Here is a 15375-nt window from a genome sequence, read left to right as displayed (position 1 = left end):
GGCTCTACGCCCAACGTGGGGCTTGAACTCACGACCCCAAGATCAAAGGCATGCTCAACTCACTGAGCCAGCCAGGTGCCCCTGGATCTTACCGACTTTCAAGTTAGAGTTTCCCCATGTGGCGAGTAAGAGTGGAGCTTCATTGGGACGCCTGGGTGGCTCCGTGGGTTAAGCGTCTGACTTCAGTTCAGGTCATGATCTCACGGTTTGTGGGTTCGAGCCCCGAGTCAGGATCTGTGCTGATAGCTCAGAGCCTGGAGTCTGCTTTGGATTCTGTGTCTCCTCTCTCTCTGCCCCTCCCCCGTTTGTGCTCTGTCTCCCTCCGTCTCTCAAAAATAAATAAATAGGGGCGCCTGGGTGGCTCAGTCGGTTGAGCGTCCGACTTCGGCTCAGGTCATGATCTCACAGTCTGTGAGTTCGAGCCCCGCATCGGGCTCTGTGCTGACGGCTCAGCCTGGAGCCTGCTTCGGATTCTGTGTCTCCCTCTCTCTCTGCCCCTTCCCTGCTCATGCTCTGTCTCTCTCTGTCTCAAAAATAAATAAAAAACATTAAGAAAAAAAAATTAAAAAAAAAAAAAGAAAAAAGAAAAAAAATGTAAATTTAAAAAAAAAAAGTGGGGCTTCATTACCTACTTCACCAAAGGGAAAGTCAAGACACCAAAGGGTGATATGCTCACAGCTCCTTTATTTCACAGATATCTATGGACCACCTACTTACCTGCCAATTTTTACTCCAGACACAGGGGATTCAGGAGGAAACAGAACAAAGGTCTTGTCCTCAGGAAACTTATATCACTCTGGTGGGGCAGACCGACAACAAAGAAATACGCCATGTCAAAATATGTCAGGTGATGGTAAGTGCTAAGAAGATGAATAGGGTAAGTAGGGGATAGTGATTGACAGGTTGGGGAAGAGTGTTGTCGTTTATCCCGGTGGTTCTAGAAGGCCCTGCAGGTGAGGTGACATCAAAGAAGAGACTTGATGTAGACACGAGGCAAGAATGTTCCAGGTCACTAGACAGTATCATCATAATCACACTCTACTGGACCCACCGCTTTAACCTGCCTGCCGCTGGCCCCCTGCAGCCAAGCAGTGACTCTTAGAAAGAAAGCATGACATTTGCTCGTGGGGGGTCTTCGGTTCGGAACGTGGTCCGTACCATGTTCTTTGCATGTGTCTGTCTCCCCCTCTAGAAAGTCTTTTGTGATACTGAGCCGCCAGTCCAGGCGTAGCACTTGGAACAGAGGAGAACGTTTGTGAACCGACCGCCTGGCACACAGAGATGCACGAACAGAGGCCAGGAGCTGGGTGTGCGGCACAGGCCGAGGGCAGAAGCACATCCTAGGAAGGAGGCAGGAGCGATCTGTAATTTCAGACGCTGCAGTTGATTTGGTGGCTTTGTGTTGGTCTTCTACAGAAAAATAATCGCAAACATCTGTATCATGTCAGCTGCTGTCCTAAGCACTTTGCGTATATTAATGCATTTCATCCTCATAAAAGCTCCATGTGACAGGTACTAATATCACACCCATTTTACAGGCCAAGGTTCTGAAGCAAGTGGTTTCGCTAAGGTCACACGGCTAATGCTTGGGAGAGCCAGGATGTAAACCCAAGAGCCCCTGTTCTTATCCTTACCCCATAGATATATACTCCATATCCTTACCCCCTAGACTGGTCCCCTCGATCTTTCACTGGGGTGTTTGTGCCCTGTGTTTCTCGGAAAAGCCAAAGCGTTTTTGAGACTCAACTTCCAGGAAGGTCAATGTAAGGCAAAGATTTCAGAAAAAAATGAAATTTTAATTATAAGTCATTTAAGACATTTTTTATGCAGCCATATGTTATAGTGAATAACCCAAAAAGCCAGGTGAATTTTTAAGATAAAAAAGGAGGCGTCCAACCCCTGTTGGTGGGTTGCAGGGTTTCTATCCCCAGGTCCCCTCCCCTGACTCCCAGCCCAGGGTGGCAGACTTCCCCTCATCCCAGCACACGTGTGTGTGTGTGTGTGTGTGTGTGTGTGTGTGTGTGCGCGTGCATGTGTGTGTGTGTGTGTGTGTGAGAGAGAGAGAGCGAGCGAGCGCGGGCGTCCCCAGTCACTGTGACGTCTGGATAGAAGTGAGTCATGAACATGTCAGGCTGGGCTACGGTATGAAGTGTCGCTTTCTGATTTTTCTTCTTCAGGCCTGCACCAGGGGTGGGGCGGGGGGGCCAGGCAGGGAAGGGGCTGGGCCTTGACTCTCCACAGAAGCTTGCCCAGGGCTCCAGAGCTTCCGGTTTGTGCCTGTGGGACAGCGTCGCACAAGGCTCATCCTACTTTAACACCACCAGGCAGTAATGCAGGAGGCAGGAGGGACCTCTCATCCTCTGTACCTTAAAATACCCCCGCCCAGGCCCAGCATCCAATTTGCAGAGCACATCCTTAGGTGTTGCCTCCCGCAGAGTGAGAGGCGTGTTCTGTGACCTGTGTTTTCTGTATGTCCGTGTATGTCAAGCCCAGGAACCAGTGTCCTCACTGCCGTGTGCCCCAGAATGGGTCTCCCTGCGGAGGCAATGCCCATGGGTGTTTTAAAGGCAGAGCAAGATGAATGTAAGCTGACACCTCCCCCCTCTATTGACAAGGAACTGACAGGCCTCGCAGAGGACAGACCTGGTAATTAATGTGCCAGCATCTTCATTGACAAGGCAAAAAAGCAAATACACAAGCTGAGGGGAGTTAGTCACGCTGACGGGGGGGACAGGGATGGCGGTGGGGAAAGGGAAAGGGCAGGGAGGTGTGGGGTGTGTCTGGGGGATGGGAAGGGCTCAGGCGGGGCGAGCTGAGAGCGAGCAGAGCGAGAGAACAGAATTGTCTGTGCATCTGGGAGGAAATGTATGTGTGAGAGAAAGAAAACGTGAGAGAATGTGTCTGAGAGCAAATGTAGGGGTGGGTGAGGAGAAATGTGCGTGTGACTGACAGAAGGAGGGAGGGAGGCGGGGGGGGGGGGTGCGGGCAGCGGGCCTCTCTCATCCCTCCTTCAGCCACAAGGGCTTCTGGAAAGCCCTGCAGTTTGGAGTGAGGGACGTGCGGGAGAGGTGAGATTTCATTACCTTTCCCTTTGTGTGATATTTTCGTGTTAGAAATGTAAGACGGGAACTATAAATAATCCAGTCACAGCTGCGGCATCCTGGAGATTTATGGTGCGTGCCAATGCCGGCCAGCTTCGGGCGGGGGGTGGCTTTGCTTTACAGAGCCAAGATAAAAGGCTGCCCCTCCTGCACTTGGCCCTCCCGGCCCTGGCTGCCCCCCCCCCCCCTCCTGGCACAAGCCATCCCTCCTGAGCTGCAGACCCCAGGGGAGAGAGAGGCTCACAAGTGCCTAGAAACCCCTTGTCCTGGGCAGCCTGGAGCCAAGTACCAAGTGGGCAGCCAGGGGATGTCGGGAAGACCAGTGAGGCAGGGGCCAGTGTGGGCAAAGGTGCAGGCCTGCCGTGGGAGGCCCCCCTTTGCTCAGCTGCCACAGACAAGGGGGGACCAACAGGTGGCCCAGCCACAGCCAGGCTCAAGTCTGAGGTCCCTGGAGCACGGGCCGATGGCCCTCTATTCCTGGCCTCCTTTCTGGGCAGGTGTCTTGTTCCGTGCACCATCAGCAGTACGACCAAGCTGTGCTTGGTGCAAGACCCTGGTGGGGGCGGATGGCCACCCCCACCCCCCTGCCCCGCCGCTTCCCAGGAGAGGGTGCACGCCCTGTTGGCCTGAGAAGGGGTCGTCCTCCAAGAACTTGGGAGCTGCTGGCCAGTCCAGTGGCACCCCAGGGAAGAGATAGACAGTGTATTTGGGACAGTGAGAGGGCAGGAAGGGGGCAGCCTGGGCTCCCCACGTCACCTCCCAGGATCTCTCTCCAGCCTTGTTGTGAGGACAGGGGGAAGAGGTGCAGGAAGACATTTGGGAGCCAGCCACAGGCTTGTCCTCGGGACTCATGGGACTGGAGGAAGAGGAAGATCAGGGGTCTCAGGGAGAGGAGCTGGTTCAAGGCCCCCCTGTGACATGCCTGGGCTTCCCTGCAGTGTCTCACGAGTACACTTGTGTGGCTGTGTCCCACGAGCCCTAGGCTTCCCGAGGGCAAGAGACATGGACGCACGGCTCTCATGGCAGCCTGGTGGCTACATGCGCCCTGGCCCCGGGCTTGATGCATCAGTTCTGCAGAATGGTGGGACCCTGGTGCTGACGTGTGCATGTACGGACCCCACAGAATAGAGCCCTGGAGTGTGTGGAGTGGGGGAGCAGAGCCACCTGGATCTCTGAACCCCGCTCGGTCTGCTCCTGTTAGTCCTCGGGCTGTCCCTGGGGCTGAGGGTCTCTGTGCCAGCCTGCCCCCGGCCCCTCCTGCCTTCTCTGGAAACCCCGGGGCTGGTGCAGCCCAGGAACTGCAGGCACCAGCCTGTCACCTCGATGGTTCTCGCTTTGCTTCCCTTCTGATTCTCTGAGCAAATATTGAACATCCAGAGACACATCCGTATCCTCGGCGTCGGGGTGGGAGGTGGAGGCGGTGACACAACTGGCTACTTCTTGGGGCAGCTCAGTCAAGATCAACCTCAGCTCCAGGCCTCTGGCCGAGGGAGGCTGCTGATGGGGGTGGGGGCGTTAGTCCAGTGGGCAGAGAGGGGCCCTTCCCTCAGAGGATTCCTTCAGGGCATCTGGTGCGTGACTGTGGACTTCCAAAGCAGCCACACATGGGTTGTGGCAGGGTCTTTTCCTGGGGCAGTGCGGTCTATTTTCTGTCAGCCTCCTAAAGCAAACCATGTCTGGGAGTGGGGCACACGCGGTAGAATGAAATCCCCTGGGGTGTCCCAGAGGCAGCTCAGCCATAAGCACGAATGACCTCAAAGCAAGCTTGCCGAATTTCGTGAATGGCAGAGCCGTGATATTCGGAAGGGGAACCGGGATCCTCTGAGGATGTGTCCCCGCTTGATGCATTCCTGATGCACCTGTCGGGGGTCACCACTCTATGCATCATCACGCTGTTCTGGGTGGTTGTGCCAGCCAGGGTGCTGACTGTAAGAGGCAGAAATGGACTCTGACATTCTCAAGCAGAGAAAAGATTTGCTGGAAGGATTGGGGGCTGCTCACAGCATCAGTGGGAAGGCTGGAGTCCCAGCTTGGAAGGTGAGCAGGATCCAAGAGATGCTAGGCAGTCAGCGTCGTTGCCAAGGTCACGCCACAGGGCAGCCTGCTTAGGATGCTTTTGCTGTTACCACCCCTCTGCCATCAATGGTGTGATGACAGGTAATTTTGTGTGTCAACTTGACTGGACCATGAGATGCCCAGATATTTGGTCAAACATTATTCTGGGTGTCTCTGGATAAGATTAACATTTGAATCCTTAGGCTGAGTAAAGCAGATTGCCCTCTCCAATGCTAGTGGGCTTAAATAGAACAAAAACGTGGAATAAGGGAGAATGTTCTCTCTGCCTATTGAGCAGGAAAGTCAGTCTTCTCCTGCCCTTGGACTGGGATTTACCCCATCGGTTCTCCTGGTCCTCCAGGTCTTTGGATTCAGACTGTTGTCCCATGAATACTCCTCAGGAAGGGAAATTCCTACCCCATCCCCCCAAATACGGAAGGAACACTCTGGATGGCCTTCTCAGTCTGCATCTCCAGAGTTCCATCCTTCTATCTTTTCCCCCAACTCCGAAGTCCAGGAGGCTGACCTGTGTGGGCCTCATCAGCCGAACTCCCATGCCTCTGGCTTCCAGGGTCTCCCACTGGAGGAGACTAGGAAGGTGGGCGGAGAGAGATCGGGGTATTTTTCCCCTTGTTTCTTTCCTTTGCAGCTCTGACTCTCTTCAGCTTCCAGCCATCTCCCCCCCTGTCACATCAAGGTCTGCAGAATTCCTTCTGGTTTCTTTTAGCACTGCCCGCCCTAGGCAAATAGTGCCTTTTGAAAGACTCCTCAATTGCCCTAGTTGAGGGTAATGCCTCTTACCTGCTGGCACCTCACATGGGACAGGAAGTCTGGAGATTGGGAGGCAACAGAGCCCCAGCAAATGCCCACAACGTGGTGGTCCAGATGCCGAGGGGAGGCAGGGTGCATGGTACAGTGGCAAGAGCATGGACTTTGGAGACAGACTTACTAGGGTCCGAATTCTCAGCCCGACTCTTAGTAGCTCTGTGAACTTGGTCAAGTTCTTAACCAGGCTGACCCTTCTTTGTTCTTCACCTGGGAAATAAAAGTTCATATGGATGTCATAGATTTATTGTGAGAATTGAATGAGACAAATTTTTAAGCACTCAGGACACCAGTGATGGCAAAAAGGGTCTACCTTAATGTGCCAGCTCCAGCTGATCAATTAGGGCTTCTGGGAGCCCTGGGTGAAGAATTCTGACATCTCATCCTGGCCTGGGGGTGATGGGTGCACTCATGATTGATTAGTGATGTCTGTCATGGTGTGGATTGGGAAGTGGCAGTAGGATGCACTTGCCTTTTCTGTAGTAAACACCCACTGAGGGATAGCTATCAAGTTTTATATTTCTTTGCTTCTTGGGAGGGGAAGTCGGATTCCTATCTGACCACCAGTGCTGCCCAGGTCCTGAGGCATCGAGCTACCTCTCTTGGCACATCTCAGATTCCTCAGTAGTGCCGATGCTCCGACCGGCCCTTTCCTTTGATCAGCAAACTGCTTCAGCCCTATCTGGGTCGTTTAAGGTCTTCTTTCTCTGGGAACATTCTCTTGCTCTTTTCAGTCCCCAAATGCCCAGCCTGATTCTCCCCTCCGTGTCTACCACCCTCTCTCCATAGAAAATAATAGGGAATTATATACATTTAACTTGAATTTCTCTGCCTCATGTCACCTCACTTTCCAAATCTCCCCCATTATCTCCTGCCCCAACCCAGGGGCCCTGGCATTATCCCAGCCACACACACCAGAGGAGGTTGAAGACAAAAGAGGTGAAGAGAATCATGGCCACAGGTGTCCTACTGTGTGAACTGGAGACTTAGTGATCATCAGGTGGCTCTTGGAGTAGCAAAAAAGGTAGAGGAAGCAAGGATTCTTTTTCAGAAGTGATCTCCTTTCTAGTTTCACTGGCACAAAGGAGCAACTTTTATTTATTCAAGAACTCTTTGTTCAGCACCTACTATGTGCCAGGGAGCAATGCATCAAACAGGCATGTTCTTTGCCCTGATGGGGAAACAGACAAGTATAACACTGGGTGCTGGACAGTGCAGTAAATGCTAGACAGGAGCACAGGAAGGACCTCCAATTGCAAGGATGATTTGGGACAATCAGGGAAGACTTTCCGGAGGAGGTGGCTTCTAAGCTGAGTCTGGAAGGATAAGGAAGGTGTTTCAGGTGGTCTTGGGAGCAGCATCTGCAAAGATCCAAAGGTGTGTGTCCAAAGAGCTACTGGCTCCTGGCGCGTCACTGTGGCTGGCCCTCAGAGCTGGAAGTGGAAAGTGCTGGACAGGAAGTGGTAGGAGGAGGGTGGTAGAGTCCTATGGGGCCTTGAAAAGGAGTCCAGATTTTCCCAAAGCAGCACCCATCCCACCCACCTCACCCCCAGCCTGTCCTCTGCCCGTTGAGGCTTGAGGTTTGTGAGGCCTCCCTCCCATCGCTCCCCCCATCCCTCCCCATCCTGGGAGGGCTTCTCAGGCCTCAGGGGGCAGCCTCTGTCCCCTCACCCCAATGCCTTGTGAGTCACTAGGAGTGTAGTGACAGCTGCTTAATGTGACGAGTGGCTGGGCAGGTGGCCCACAGTGGCTGCATGAGGATGAACCAAAGTAGGGGTTAATGGGAGCCCCCAACCTGGGAGTAAATGTGTGTGTAAATGGGAGTGTGTATGTGTGTGTGTGTACTTGCCTGAAAATGTCTCTGCTGGTGCCATGCATGGCAGCACGTGTATGCCTCTGTGCATGTGGGGGAACGTGAATGCACACATGTGCACTTGTGTCCAGGACAGGCTGTGGGTGTGTATGAGTGTGGGGGACCTGAGGTGTGTGTGGGTTTGCAGTGAGTGTGCATGGGATTCTATGCATGGGATTCTATGCAATGGGCCCCCGTGATCCTCTGCAAGGGAGACGCTGTTAGGCTGGGATATTTATATTAACCCAAACCATAAAATGCCCAACTGGTCTCCCTGCTTCCCCTCTTGCTCTTTCCTTTGTAGGCTGTCCTCCACCTAGCAGCCAGTGCAAGCTTTTAAAAATGTGAATCATTTCTAGCCTGAAAACCTTCTGGTGGCCTCCCGCCGCATCTGGAATAAATCCAAACTTCCGACTATGGCCTGCCTCCATTCCAATCTTTGAAACTTTGTGGCCTCGTCTCCCAGTCCTCTGGCACCCTCTGCCTCAGCCACATAGGCCAGAGCCTTTGCACTTGACCTGCCTTCTCCTCGACCCCTTTGCAGTGGGGTGCTGTCTTGGCTCCAGATTTCAGCTCGACATGGTGACATTATCGGTGGCACCTTCCCTGACTTCTCCATTTAAATCGGTACCTCCAGGGGTTCCTGGCTGGCTCAGCTGGAAGAGCATTCGACTCTTGATCTCAGGATTGTGAGTTTGAGCTCCACATTGGGTGTGGAGGTTACTTAAATTAACGAAGAAATAAGCTTAAAACAAATGGCATCTTCAGTCTCTCTCTGGCCCATCTCTCCGACTTCTTTTCTCCCAGCACTAACAGAGCCTGAGAGTCAGTTCTGCACAGAGGTAAGTGGGAGCAGCCCCCTGCAGTAGGAAGGACGCTGGATCGGATGGGGCGGGGCCTCCAGACCACGTGCACATCCGACAAGGTCTCTGCCAGCCCCTGAGGCACCCAGAGCAAAGCCTGCCCATTGGAGGAGTCCTGAATTGGGTGCAAAAGGTTAGATCCTGTACCACCTCTGGGCTTGGCCGAGGGCTGGAACCATCAGCTCAGAAGCTGGGGTTCAAGAGCATGAGAAGGCAAGCCATAGATGGGGAGAATATATTTGCAAAAGCCAGATCTAAGTGAGAACCGTTATCCAGAATGTACAAAGAGCTCGGCAATGAGAAAACAAACAACCCAATTTTCAAAATGGGCCAAACACCTGAACAGACATCTCACCAAAGAAGACATACAGATGGCAAATAAGCATATGAAAAGATGCTCCGCATCCAATGTCATTTGGGAATTGCAAATTAAAACAACGCTGAGCTGCTACCGTTAGAAAGGCCACATTCTGGAACACCGATGACACCAAATGCTGGTGAGGATGTGGAACATCAAGAACTCTTACTCAGGGCGCCTGGCTGGCTCAGTCAGTAGAACGGGTGACTCTTGATCTGGAGGTCACGAGTTCGAGCCCCACGTGGGGTGTAAAGCTTACATTAAAAAAGTTAAAAACAGAAAGACCTCTCGCTCATATCCAATGGGAGTGCAACATGGTACAGATACTCTGGAAGACAGTTCGGCGGTTTCTTACAAAAGGTAAACATAGTCTTCCTATACAATCCAACCCTCACGCTCCTTGGTATTACCCAAAGGAGCTGAGGCTTATGTCCACACAAACACCTGTATACAGATGTTTATAGAAGCTTTATTCATAATTGCCCAAACTTGAAAGGAGCCAAGCTGTCCTTCGGTAGGTGAATGGATAAGCAAACCGTGGTAAATCCAGGAATGGAATATTACTCTGCACTAAAAAGAAATGAGCTATCAAACCTTGAAAAGACATGGGGAAAACTTCAGTGCAATTACTAACTGAAAGAAGCCAATCGGAAAAGGCTACATACATTCGAACTGTAGGGCTTTCTGGAAAAGGTGAAACTATGGAGAGGGTAAAAAGATCAATGGTTGGGGCGTCTGGGTGGCTCAGTCGTTAAGCTGACTCTGGATTTCGGCTCAGGTCTTGATCTCATGGGTTCGCGAGTTTGAGCCCCGCATCGGGCTCTGTGCTGTCCGTGCAGAACCTGCTTGGGATTCTCTCTCTGCCCTTCCCCTGCTCGTGCTTGCTCTCTCTCTTTCAAAATAAATAAATAAACATTAAAAAAAAAAAAAGGTCAGTGGTAGCCAGGAGTTAGGTGGGAGGGAGGGATGCATAGGTGAGCACAGAGGATTTCTAGGGCAGTGACACCATGAGGTATGATACCATATTGGTTGATATATATTGTTCCATATTTATCAAAAACCCATAGAACGTACAGCACTAAGAGTGAACCTTAACGTAAACTATGTAGTTGGATGATAATGATGTGTCAACATAGGTTCATTGATTATAACAAATGTACCACTCTAGTGGGGATGTTGATGGCCGGAGAGGACTGTGTGTGAGAGGGGGCAGGGATATGTAGGAATTCTGGACTTTCTGCTCAATTTTGCTGTGAACTCAAAAATGCTCTAAAAAATAAAGTCTATTTAAAAAGAAAGGAAGGAAGGAAAGTAGGAAGGAGGGAGTGAGGGAAGGAAGGAAGGAAGGAAGCAAGGGAAGGGAAGGGAGGGAAGGAAGGAAGGAAGGAAGGAAGGAAGGAAGGAAGGAAGGAAGGAAGGAAGAAAGGAAGGAGGAAGGAAGGAAAGAAGGAAGGAATAGAATAGAGAAAAAAGAACAGACCAGACCAGAACAGAAATCCTCAGACATTCTCTCCAGGCTTCCTTCTTCTCTTGGGCCATCTGTCTCCTTTCCTTCTGCTGTCCAAGCGTTTTCTGACCTCCTCACGGGGGGATGTGTTTGCTGGGCATGTCTGTCTGCCTGTCCTTTTCTTTTATGGTTTGGCCGGATCCTTTGTTAAAGATTTTCCAGCTCAGGGGCGGGGCTGGCTGGGAGCTTCTTCATCTCTGCAGTTCCTGTCATCCCTCCCAGCACCCCCAACAGCTTTCTCCCAGCCCACTGACCTTTCACCAACAAATGACAGCTATGATCTGCTCCGTGAGCCCTGTCCCAGGATAAACATGTACCCGGACACCCAGCCGAGGAGAAGGTTTTCAAGAGTGGCGAGAGAAGAAAATCCTGGATGCCTGGATGACTCATTAGCACCACCTCCAACCCAGCTTAAGCTCACCTCCTTTGGTGTCTGACAGAAGAAAGAGGAAAACGCCTTCCTTCTCTGTCCTTTGGGGACAGATTTGGGGGGATCCCACAGACTGTGCGCCCCACTTTCATTTTCCAGGCCTTGATGGAGACTTCTAAAGGCACCAGCCCCCAAAACAATCGGGCCATGAGCAGTACAAAACAAAATCAACACTAAGCCAACAAAGTAAGTGTGAGAAAGTGCTCCAACATTTTGAGTTTTCCCACGACGACTACTTTGAAGCTTTGTATTTCTGAGCTATCAAATCTGAAATTCTTGTAAGTTTTTCTCCTTCTCTGCTGGTTCTCTAAGCGTAGGTGTGGTGTACATGTTGCTTCTAACTGTAACCAGCCTGGCTGACCTTCCTGTCCCCCAGCAGCAGCCTTGTCCCGTGCTGAGGCCACAGAGGGTGTTTCTCTGGCTGACCCCGAGGACCTCGGGGTTCCCCCCCTCGTGAAAACAGGCCTGGGGTGCAGTGTGGGGCAGGTCACATAATCAAGTTCTTGCTTCTGCTGCCACGGCACACCAGCTGGGGGCTGCGAGGGGGAGACATGAGAGGGCAGAGTCCTGAATGGGTATTGGGAGGAGGCCTTCCCCCTGGCGAGGCTAGTCTAGCTTCGAAAAGCAAATTCGAATCAAATCAACAGATAACTGCTGAGATCTATATTGTCGCAAAAAGCGTAGTTGGGCTGGAGAGGAAGGCCAGGATGGGGTCTTATCAGGGTGTGGGCGGTGGGGGAAATGGCCTTGATTCTCCCAGTGGACTCAAACGTCCACTGTAGTACCTCCCATCAGCTCAGGTATGTTCCCGCCTTTAAGTGTGGAGGAAGAAGGCTCCCGAATTACAAAGGGGCAGACTGAAGCCAAGGTCCCAGGCCCGCTGGTGGAAAAGCCAGTCTAACTGGGTCAGTATTGAGATTTTGCCTCACTGTGAGCCCGGGGTCTAGAGTCTAGGGCTCCTCATTTGTGAGTTTTATCATCACCTGGCTTCTGAGGCTGGGAGGAAAGGTGAGCGGCCTACAGGAGTTTATGTCACAGCTGCATGTTTAGCCCCTTTTTGTGTGCTAGGCACCCGGGGAAATGCTTCAAATATATCACCTTGTCCACACCAGCATCCCTGCAGCGTGGGCGTCACGGGCCCCATTTTGCAGACGAGCTCAGAGAGGGAAAGGGACTTGGCCACGGTGACACCCAGGAAGCGCGTGGCGGGGGTCTTCCAGCCCACTGGAAAGGCAGCTCTGTGAGTGCAGAGCCCGTCTGGCTTCTGGAAGCTGACCCCAGGTCACAGCCCCTGGTACAGTGACTGGTGTGTTTAGGGCAAGCAATCAATATTTGGTAAAAGAATGAATAAAGGAATGATTGATTAACCCCCTCTGGCCCCAGATCTGTGTTCGGGCCCGGTGCCCACCTAGCCTGGGGATCTGGGAGCTGAAGGCAGAAGCCTGGGGTCTTCCTGGTGGGAAAGGCTCCCGGGGCAGCGCTGGTGAGGGGCAACCTGGCCGAGGCCTCTGGGCTTCACCCTCTCAGAGAACTCGCGCCCTCACCCTGGCCCCCCACAAGCCACTCCTGGTGGCCACGTGCAGTCACAGAGGACTCTGCAGAGGACTCTGCAAGGGGTTCACCACCGAATAAACACCCAGTGATTCAGAAGATCGGGCCATGCAGGCCTCCCACTCCCCAAACCTTGCTGTTGCCATGGCAACTAGCCTGGCCAAACCTCAGCTTGCTGAGGGCATCCCAGTTAACCCCTTCCTGGCACAGCAGGGCCCTCAGTCACCCCCAGTTTGCCTGTCCACGCAGCCTGGACGCCCACAACACTGATGCCCAGGCTGAGAGACGGAACACAGGAACCGCGGGCAGAAATGCAGGCTTTAGGGATTGGAGGACGTAGCTTGAATCTTTGGCTCAGCTACGTGAACTTGAGCAGTCCAGTAAACCTTTCTAGCCTCTGTCTCCTCTCCTGCAAAATGGACATAATGTGTCCCCCTGCAGGGTCACCGGCAGGGTCGATGAGGAGCGCACAGGAACACCTCGCGGGGTACCTGGCAGAGAGCACGCCGCGGTTAATGCTGGTCGCAAGAGAGGAGCTGCTCGGTGCACACATCCAGTCCCCTCCTGTTACTGCAGGGCCCCAGGGCACGTCAGGGGGAGGGCACACAGAGTCACAGACACACAGAGCAGTGATTCATCTGGAAAAAAGGAAGCCCACAGCCACTCCAACTGTACCAAGCCTGGAGGTTGCCCTGGGAGATTCCCATCAAACAGCCCATTCATTCCACCTTGAACTCAAACCTCTCCAGGCCCCCTTGGGCTCTGGGACTCCCAGCCTAGAAACCAAGACCGACAGAAGGAAGTTGATGGAGAAGGGGGAAGGGCCTGTGTGCTCAGAAAGCAGGTCTGACTGGTGTGGGGTGAGAAGGGGTAAGGTGGGGCTGGGCCCGGTAGCCTGCGGGTATGGGGGCCGCCTGCTGTCAACTCCAATTGAGCAGAAAGGCCCCTGGGGAAGTGACAGCAGAGAGCCCAGCAGTATTAATGGCCACCATTTATTGAGGGTCAGCCAGGGGCCAGAGTGATAAAAGCAAATAAGGCCACATTCCCCCACCCACTGCTCAGTGCTTGGGTGACTTCTCCCTCCTGTCCTTACTAGGACCCAGACCCTCAATATGCCCTGTGAACCCCATGTGTCCTGGCCCCTGCCTACCTCTCAGCATCTCTGCAACCCCCCCCCCCCCAGGCACTTAGGCTTTCTTTGTTTTTTGTTTATTTGTTTGTTTTCAAGTGAATTGTGCTTTTCCAGCCTCAGGGCTTTTACGCACTCCTGTGTCTCTCCTTGGGTACTCCTTCACGGTTTTTCCACAGTTCATTTATTGTACCTTATCAGTTGTAAGATCCATATTTTCAAGAGCCAACTTGGGGCTCCTGGATGACTCAGTAGGTTTAGGGTCTGGCTCTTGATCTCGGCTCACTCAGGTCATGATCTCAGGATTCCTGAGTCCGAGCGTCAGGCTCTGTACTGATAGCACGGAGCCTGCTTGGGATTCTCTCTCTCCCTCTCTCTCTCTCTCTCTCTGCCCCTCCCCTTCTCTCTCTCTTTCTCTCTTTCAACATAAATACATAAACTTAAAAAAAAAAGCCAGCTTTTGACTCTGAAATAATTTCAGACTACCTAAAAGTTGCAGAACAATAGTACAAATATTCCCATATTCCCTGCACTCAGTTTCCCCAAATATTACCCTTTTACCATGTTTACGGGCATGCAGGTGTGCTCGCTACTAGAGCTCTTGTGCCACTCTGTTCCCAGCTCCCTATTCAGTGACTTCATGTTGGTAGGCGGAAGTTGGCCATGGAGGCAGAGTATTCACACCACGGAAATTGGTGATTGGCCTTTTGTACTCTGGAAAATGCCTTAGGTTTACCACCATGCCACCATTTTATCAATATCTTTTTCTTCTCTGTGTGTGTGCATGTGAGGGGTGTGTGTGTGTGTGTGTGTGTGTGATACACTCATATTCTTTTTTTCCCCTGAACTATTTAAGAGTATAAGCGACAGATATGCCCTTTTATCCCTAAATACTTCAGCATGTACTTCTTAAAAAGAAGGTCATTCTCATATAACAAATAACGACAGTACATTGATCAAAATCGGGAAATTTGTGTGGTTACGCTTGTAGTGTTGGATCCCACTGTCCTACTAATGTCTCTATAGCAAAAGGATTTTCTGCTTTGTGTACTGTCTTACTCTGTGTAAACATCCTGTTTCTTACCATCCACCACTGGTAGTATCCATTCATGATTCTTGCCTGAAACAGTTAATATCATGGTGATCGGCAAATGATGATTTTCTAATTCCATCATTTTTCTACATTTGCTTCTTGGCATTCTCTGTTAAGGAAGAGTGTTCTTTTCTTCCCCCATTCATTTACTTATTCATTTCTTTCTTTATATGAGAGGGACTCATGGATTGTTATTTTATTCTTTGGCTTATAACCTATAACTCATATTATTTATTTCAGTGCTCAAGTTATGCCAAATTCGTCCAGTAGAAACCCTTTTACACTGGCTCCCATTCCTATTGGCATGTCCTCATTAATTTTTTTTTTTTTAGCACATCGTCATTTTCTAGCACAACAAGATGTTCCAGGGTCATCTTGTACCTTCCCTGAGCCAGCCCTGGAATTGGCTTGTTCCCCAAAGTGGCCTGTGTTTGTTTGTTTGTTTGTTTGCTTGTTTTTAGTGGAGAATGGTATTTAGAAACCAAGATCTGGAAACTGGGGTGCTCTGTGCTTCTGGGGAAGATGCATGTTTAAATCTCTGCCAGCAGGATTCATTTTATAGACTACAATGTCTAACAATCCCCCAGTTGGGCATTTGGCTCTTTTCCTTC

The 15375-nt window shown here is 51.6% G+C and overlaps 2 long non-coding RNA genes across 2 annotated transcripts; one reads left to right on the top strand and one right to left on the bottom strand.

The window, feature by feature from the left end:
- Positions 1–697: 697 nt before the first annotated feature.
- On the top strand, positions 698–8589 carry LOC109253879 (uncharacterized). The gene is made up of 3 exons (XR_008417270.1): positions 698–853; positions 6867–7005; positions 8138–8589. It is a non-coding gene; the product is annotated as an uncharacterized LOC109253879 (long non-coding RNA).
- A 914-nt stretch (positions 8590–9503) lies between these two features.
- LOC128773038 (uncharacterized) lies at positions 9504–10611 on the bottom strand. The gene is made up of 2 exons (XR_008417271.1): positions 10535–10611; positions 9504–9944 (listed from the first exon to the last, which is right to left on the bottom strand). It is a non-coding gene; the product is annotated as an uncharacterized LOC128773038 (long non-coding RNA).
- Positions 10612–15375: the final 4764 nt, after the last annotated feature.

Source organism: Panthera pardus, unplaced genomic scaffold (assembly GCF_024362965.1).
Source record: "Panthera pardus isolate Hobbes unplaced genomic scaffold, ASM2436296v1 HiC_scaffold_24, whole genome shotgun sequence".
Lineage (NCBI taxonomy): Eukaryota > Metazoa > Chordata > Mammalia > Carnivora > Felidae > Panthera > Panthera pardus.
This window is presented reverse-complemented; position numbering and strand designations above follow the sequence as displayed.